The following is a 9,014-nucleotide window of genomic DNA, read 5'->3' on the forward strand; positions in this document are numbered from 1 at the left end:
ATAATCTCAGGGGTCAGGAGGGGTCGTCGTCGTCGTCGCTCTCCCTCTGGCTCTACTTCAACAAATAACTCATAATGACCTTTGACCTCCCTGTTTTTGCATGAGAATTGATATCAGTATGCCACACCCCCCTCTCTATAGCAACCTCAGGACCATTTGAAATGCCAGCCCTCGAAATCTAAACTTGATTTTTTTTTCTTTTTCTAATGAACCCATCCAGAGATTTGAGGGGGGTGGGCGCCTTTGGGAGGAGGAGGATGAGGGTGGAGACGGGGGAGGCGAGCCTTGGGCTCATCTGCATCACAGATTAGGGTGCTTAGAGAAAAATCAACCATCCATGATTCATTACATGTTTCCTGCTGAGCCTCTGAGATGGCAACCGTCCTAGCAACAGGATCCTAGCAACAGCAACAACTCTATGCCGCCGCCGCAGCCTATCAGAAACTTTCATGCCAGATCAAAATTTAGCCAATGAAGAGGGGAGGACACGCGGGAAGCGTGATGATGCGTTTCCTCGTGCTGTTGGCCAGACTGGGGTGTGAACTCTGCTGCATCCCTCTGTGTGTGTGTGTTTATATTTAACTTATATTTATTTGTATCTTGTGCATGTGTATTTTAATACATTTAATGATTCCTACATGTTTTGCTCTGTAGCAGAGAGGTCAGTTTGACATGATACATGTAGATTTCTCTTCATTGTCTTTGTTTAACATCTTTTAAACAAGTCTGACTTCTCATTTTCTCAATTTAACAAAGTATAAAGCTGCCAGCAACACAAAATACATTAAAAACACCTCTAAAAATACAAATCTTTAGTCATAATCATACAAAATTCTATTATTGGAGGTACACATTGGCTTTAATGTGGATAATATGGACATAAACTGACTCACGTACACTCATCTCTACTCTACTCTGCCTGTTTATGTTAATATATTATTCTGTGGTGAAAGTCATTATATCTTATTTGCTTTGATTTGATGTCATTAGATTACCTTTTCCTGAATTTTGTAACTTTTCCGTGCTCCATTGTGAAGTCTAAATACTACATAATGATGATAGTGTTCATTCACAGCGTATACTCCTCTCACGTGTAAATGATCCAAAAGTGTGGGATGTTTGTTCACCTGCTTCTCTGTAATCATACATCTTTATTCAAAGAGCGCTTTGACCGTCATCTGATGTCAGATAGGCCTGTTCAGACGGGATATGCTCTGCGCTCGTCCAACAGTCTGATAATGTTCACTCTGATAATACATCACACTGATGTGTCTCTCTTCACTTCAGAGTAATCTTGCTCTTTCCACAGAGCACTGTACAGAGGCAGAGTTCCCGTCTCCCTCACAGACAAAATGTTCCATACAGTTTCACGTCATTCGGGCCTGGAAGGGACGACTAAAGGGTTACACAAACTCCAAGATCAATGCTGCTCAACTGTAACTTTATTTTCTTTGACAGTTTTTATTCCTCTCTGGAGTAAGATAACGGCATCTCCTCTACTTTTTGGTCCAACAGCCCTAAAATCAACCACCTGATCCCAAAACACATCAAATGTAACATTTTGCCTGATCTTATTCCTTCATTGTAAACCAAACACTATACAAAAGACATCAGTGAAACACACTGTTGCACTGCGTGACATGAGTCAACCCCACAAATATGTCTGAAGATATACGTTTCACATGAATCCAGCAAATTATTATCAGAGATACATTTGTAAAAAGACAAATAAACATTTCACATACGCAACACTGATAGAAGGCTACCCATGTATCCTTGTGCAATCATGTGAGCAAGCTAACCTATGCCAAAAACTTCAGTTCCTCAAACGTCCACTCGAGGCTGGTTCCAGAAGTGAGTCAGTCTCCATAAGTCCCCATGTTCAAATGTCCAACTTCACAGCAGAAATAAACATGTTTACAGCCTGGTACAAAATACAGTTTTGGTCTCTATAGCTAATTTCCCCGTTCATGACAACTGTAGTGAGGGTGAAATTATATATAACTCACCTGTTCAAATTATATTAAGGTTTAAAGTTATGTATAATAAACAGTGTGGCCACTTTGATTGACAGGTGTCTTTTTTCATCCATATCATAACGGCAAACAAATAAGCCTCGCATAATTGAAACATACTGGCCAGTTAGCTATGAGGGTTTACAGTTTTCTGCGGTTTTAGGACATTTCCTCACCTTTTTAAAAGACAAAGCTACTGATTCCAGTTTTTAAAGATTTATGTCTCCAGTTGGAACAAATGGGCTCGAGGCTGGATGCAGCAGACAGGCTTAAGTCGAAGAGTTGACAGACTAACACATTGTTGGATTCTTAAACAATAACAAAACCACCGAATATCACCAGCTTTATCAAAGTTAAAGAACAAAACATAATTAAAAAAAACTTTTGGTTTTATTTGTCCAGGATTTGAAATATCTGTCTGAGAATTTTTCCTCTGCACCAACATGCTGATAGAAAGTATGCTAAATAAAAAGGTGCTCTAGTAAAGATTTCTCACAGTATAAAGAACAGACGTTGATGTTGATGTTAATCTATTTCCCTTTCTTGTGGACAGCCGATCATGATGCCACTGGCCTTTCTTAAGTTGAATCAATGTTATACTAATGTTGCCTGATTTGTGTCTTATTTGTGAGGTTGAACATATTCCCAGTTTAATAAGTTTAAATTTGGCTGCACAATAACTCTAATAACTTCCAAGTACGGTGTGGAAATGTGCCACTAAAACAAAAAAAAATGATTTCCAGGTTGTTTTCTCCTCATTTCTTCATCTCACTGCATGTATGTTTTCTTACAAGTGTGTGCTGATTGCACACAGTAGGAGAGGCCCGTTTTTGTCATTAAAGTAGCCTGTAAATTATCCCTCTATATTTTTGTCTCACAGTTTGAATCTACACATTTTTGGCAGAGGGTTCGGGCTCAATCAGCAAACTGTTTAACTCGTAGATTGTCTTCTATGAAACACATCATGGATCATTTCTATCCCAAAATAGCATCCACAAATTTGAGAAAAGTGACTCTTAGCTGACATGAAAGTGAAAGCAACACTGGCTGTATTTCACATAAGATTTCTGACTGTATTTCTCTCATACCTTCAGCTGTAGGATTTCATTTGAAGCTGCTACACTTCTCCTCTTGTGATGGCCTTGAGTGAAACGTTGTGTGGAAATCCATCAAAGAAGAGCTGATCGACGTGGAGCTAAAGGAGAAGAGAGAGTCAGAGATGGCTCGGGGGTCACATACGAGGAAGACTGAACAATGTCATCACCAAACAGATGCTATCATGAAGCCCCTGGGGAAACAGAAAGGTAGATACATCCAAGACAAGCTGGAAACACAGAACACAGAAATAAAAAAACAAACTGGAGGCGTCAGGAAAGGCTGCAAAATGGTATAAATGTGTAATGGCTGAATTTATTATCTGAATTTTTATGCACACTAACCAGACTAAATATCTTAAATATTGGTCGGCTTTGCCATTAAATTTAGTACAAACATTCATGATCCACAGAGGATGTATCCCAGTGACTTTGTGAGCCCCTGACATTTAATTTAGTGCCACCAATAGGTCAAAATTTCACTTATTTAGTGAAACGGTCGAGCACAAATTGGCTCAAACTTCAGTGCAGACTCTCATGGTCTCCAGATGATGAATCCTCATGACTTTGGTGATCCCCTGACCTGATTTCATTTAGCACCATTAATAGGTCAAACTTTCACTTATTTTGTGACAGATTCATGATCCCCAGGTGACATTCAAGGTCTCCAGATGATGAATCCTGAACCTTTTCTCTGTGGACACGAGCAGATTGACATTTTCTATTCAGAGGGAAAAATCTTGAGAACTATTGGATGTAGTGCATTAGATTTTGTACTAATATTCTTGCTCCCCTCTGGATGTACTATAGTGACTTTGGTGATACTCTGACTTTTCCTTTAGCAGCACTATGCCGTTGACATTTAGCAAAACTGATGAAATTAAATATGCTGTATTTTGTGTAAAGGTCTAATTAGTGAATACTGGTATGCTAAATGCCTGAACTAAGATAGTGGCCATGGTGAATATGATATAATAAACCAGTGTAAACTTTTTTTGTATCACTATTTTTGCAGTATAGAGTGCGAGACCGACACAGATTTAGAAGCTGGGTACATGAAATAAACAAAGCCAGAACACAAAGGTAGAGCATCAGAGTGAATGTAAACATAAATCCAGTTGGATAGCCTCAATTTCAGACATTTCATGCTGACTGTGGAGCACTTTGTTCGGTCTGATAGTTTGATTGGCGTGGCGTCAGGCTACGTTTCTCCAAAAGTTGAGTGTGGCTCACCTTTTCCGCTGCAGGTTATTGCATTCTTTGCAGTTCCATCGTTTATCCTTATCAGGGTTGCAGGGTGCTGGAGCCGATACAAGCTGCCATCACAGGGCTGACACTTAGAGACAAACAACCATTCACCCTCACATTCACACCTACGGCCAATTTAGAGGCACCAATTAACCTAACTGCATGTCTTTGGACTGTGGGAGGAGTACCTGGAGAGAACCATTCAGACAAGAGAAGAGCATGCAAACGCCACACAACGCTGAGGTTCAAACTGGCAACCCTCTTCCTGTGAGGCGACTGTGGTGCTAACCACTGCACCACCCTGTCGCCCGTAGAGTCAGTCGTGATGCATTTATGGTGAAACAGTTCAGACCCTTTTTCTATCATGTAAGACAGCCTATATGGCACTGCATCACATTTTCTCCACTGGAAGGAAACCCTAGAGCCCTAAACAGCACATTACTGTGATATAGTATGTTCCTGCAGAAGTTCTGTATTGAATTTCTGTAATTTTACAGTAAAACACCCATCAAATTACTGTGATATGTTTCTGTCCCCCCGGGTCAATGAGTCAGTGTTACTGAGCATGTTAACATGAATGTGCTGGTGTTGGAATTTAGCCCAAAGCACAGCATGACTTGTTTAAACACAGATACTGTGGTTCTGAATCTGGCTCTTAGACCGCTAATACTACAAATCCCAGAATGCTCTGCTCGTGTTTTGGCACATCAATCAGTACAGGACCCATAAACACCCTCTCCTCTGTCATAGCGGCTGCATGCTGCTACTGGCACCGTGCTACCCATCCCAAAAATGGCGAAAAGAAAGGCAGAAAACAGGAGCTTTCTGGACAGGTGGGAGGCAGTGGCATATTAAAGTGGAGCCAATGTGGCAATTAGAAAACATTATGAAACAAAACACCTTAAATTTAAAGAAGGCTGCATGTAAAGAAAGAGGCATACGATTTTTATTTAAATTTTATTTAAGAAATAAATCCCATTGATGTGTTTTTTTATTTATTTGAAATTCAGATTTGCATGTGTGCAATATTAAATTATATCAAGCTTTGCTTGTTCCATATTGTTCCATTTTTTCAATAAATATCTATGCTGGCCCGCAACTTTGTCCAAGTTTTAAATTTTGGCCCACTGCATATTTGAGTTTTAGACAGTATGCGTGCATCTAAATTATTTTTTGTGTGTGTGTCTCCTCCAAGTCTTGACCCACCTACAGTACATACAGTTCTTCCTGCTCACACTGAGCCTCTCTATCCCGGGATTAAGTGACTCTCAGGCTGTCCAGACAGATTTCTATCCCTGTCAGGAAACAGCCGCCTCAGTCAGACGAGAACTTTGCTTACTCTACCGTCACGGAGTCGGAGTTCCTACAGGCTGTCGTTTGGTGCACTGCAGTTATAGCAGTGTTATTGTGCTTTACGATCCAACTGGTACACAAACAGACTCACACAAATCCATTCTCCATTCCCAAGATAAGGCAGCATTAATACCTCTAATGCAATAATAAGCAGCACAAGCAAATACACAAACATGAAGAGCATGAAGAATCAATCGCTGGAGAAGTTGGAGATTTATTATATTTCAGTTGGATAAGAGTCAAAGACGAAGCTACGTGCCAAAACGTGCTCCAAAAACAAACAAGATCCACCAATATGCCCACAGATTGATGTCAAATTGACGTTTAGAGAAACTGTCTTGTACCATTATTGTTAGAGGATGTGTTAATCTTGCCAGATTACTGAAAGGACACTTGCTACGATGTTTCCTCCACCCTAATCTTCACCGTTGTGAAAAAAAAAACTCACACCAATTTAGCTCCACCTAAATCCCTGTCTGACAGCTGTACCAAAACAAAGAGCAGCCAGGTGATGTTTTTGGTTTATTTGTGTGTCCTGTTTCTAACTCGCTTAAATGCCCCCAGGTAGCCAAATCGTTCTGTAAAAAAATAGTTTTCATAAAACCTTCTTGTTTCGTGCTTCATTGACCTTTGCTTGTTTTTCTTAAATTCACTGAAAGTCTTAAGTCCTTGAGCACAACAAAAGCCTTTCTGACGTGCGGATGAGTAACAAAATCTCTCAAAGCTTGTTTTGATATATGGCGGATTTATGAGTAATTTCTGCACCAAACCAATTAAGTGCTGCTGGTGAAAAAAAAAAAGCGAGTTTGTTCTGTTTCATGTTGATTTAATCCAATCACAAGCAGTTACAAATGCAATTACATGTATTAATTTCAACAGCACTATACATTTGTTGCGGTCATGACCTCCCGTTTTAGCGGCTGCAGCGTGTTTTATTAGAGCAACAATAAAGAGGCCATCCACATTGATCTGGCTGAACTATACCCACTTGTCTGCTTTTTGCACGAATGAAACATGTTTGATGCAATTTGTGACACCACAGATGACAAACGTTGTGCTTTAATCAACTCAGAACAGCGTATGTTGTTTATTTGGTGCATTTTATGTTGTTTTCTGTGCACACACACATAAATATTTGATATTTTTCATCACGTTCTGGGACACTGATTGGTTGATTGTTGCTTTTTGATTTCACATCATATTTTAAGAACTGATAAATCATTCTGTGTCACCTTGTCTCTGATTTTAAAATCTCTTTTGTCCTTTGAAACATGAATTATTTTGTATTTTGTAGTTTATCTATCTGTTACTAGCAGGCAAGCTATCTATGACCACCGTGGAAATAAACTATATTAAGGGAGTGTGTGTAAATTATTGGGGTGTGGAGGGGGTTTCACTTTCTAAAAAAGCAAGGTGCTGACCAAAAGGCACCTTTAAACTGTGCGACAACAACGATTATGTACATTTATTTCACATGAGATGAATCATGGTGCTACAACTTACATAGATAAGAAAAGATGGACTTTATTGATACCACACTGGGGAAATTCACTTTCACAGCAGCTCACAGAACACAAGGAGGATAAGAAACTAAAAAACTTAAATATAAAGACATATTAGGGATAGAAAAAATAAAACTAAATAAAAGTTAAACACACAAGATGCACCCTTTGAGTATATGGAGATGCATGTTGGATCCTTTCACAGAAATAATTGCACTGTATACTCACATGGCGTGCAGCATTGTACTAAGATGCACGTTTATATCTATGACGTGTTGTCATGAAAAGACGGTGGAGACTCTTCAGAGTTATATGAGAGAATGTGTGCCACTCTGGTGCTTTGAGGATGAAACAATAAACAAACGTGTTTTTGTCTCCTCTCTATTGTTTTGGTTTGCGTGTCTTTATTCAGAACTGGCGTGATGGAAAATTATAGATGTGTGCAAGTACAAATGTATTAAGATGCTTATTTCTTGTATGAATGCTGTTTCCTCTCTTATAGTCATCATATTCTCATCTCTTTCTACCGACGAGCAGACAACTATTTGCGACCTTTCACTATGATAACTGGCATATTTCGTCTGTGGGAAGAAAATTATACCGCCCATCGTAGTTTCTGATAAATAACTGCTCATGTGTAACTTGTTGTCTTTCACTCTGCAGACTGCTTCTTTGTAAAGAATCTATCTATCTATCTATCTATCTATCTATCTATCTATCTATCTACAGACAGGGTGGTGTCTTTCATTTTTACTCTCGTCCTATTGAGCGTACATACTTACATTTAACATCATTTCTCTCCGTGTGCTGATGGGTGTCGATAGGTGCTCTCTGCTTCACTCGGGGTGAAAGTGGGTGATTTTTCATTTGAAAGGAGGCAGACAGTGGCTGACAGGGAGCTTGACAGTGAGCTGTCGCTCTGCTCTTCACTCCTCAGGAGGTAGATGTCCTCAGAGTGGAAGTCAATAGGAGGATTTCACAGTTTTTTTTTTTTTTAACCCAGTCAGAAACAGTTGTGTAATGACTTTGGGAGGAGGAGGGCTGTAAAAAAAAAAAAAAAAAGTAATGCAATGGAGGGAGATGGGCCACTGCCTCGAAAACTGTTTAATTAAACCCTTAGAGACTGCTGGCTGCATGGGAACAAGGGCCAAATGAGTTGCTGGGTCATGTGCATGCGTTCTGCCACATGAATAATACAAAACACTGCAGGCTCATTCAAAATAATCTGAGAATACTGCTCCTTGCAGGGCTCTGCCCATGTGACAGGAAAAACCAGGGTGTTTTGTCTCTGCTTCAGTCTAATTACTGTGTTTAGGAGAGATATATATGCAGGAGGAAAGAGACACTGCAGCTCAGGTGACTTTGCAACGGAAACAAAGACGGGAAACAACACTTGATTAAAGATATTGTGTTGCTGTGTTTACATTTTGTGTTAGATGTATTGTTGATGCTGTAGCTGGGGATCATCGGATCAATATTTTGATATTAATAATGGATTAAAAGTGTAATGTGGGTCACCTATCGTGACAAATCTGCATATTATCACCACAAGACTTTTCTTTTCCGGTTTTAGTGTCTTTTAGCTCATTGTTTTGGTTTTATGATCAACTGTGCTGTTTTTATTCATCCAGATGGTTCAGGAACTGACTTATTTAGAAAGGTTTTTTGGCTCCACAAAACAGTCTGTGAAACCATAGACTGTATAAAAGATGGACGTCACCCACAGGTTTCTGAAGAGCCTCTGTGAAGCTCAGATTGTGGCTGTCGCCATCTTGTCTCTTGTGGCTGATCCAAAAAGTGGC

This window comes from Larimichthys crocea, chromosome XXIII, assembly GCF_000972845.2.
Source record: "Larimichthys crocea isolate SSNF chromosome XXIII, L_crocea_2.0, whole genome shotgun sequence".
NCBI classification, from domain to species: Eukaryota; Metazoa; Chordata; class Actinopteri; family Sciaenidae; genus Larimichthys; species Larimichthys crocea.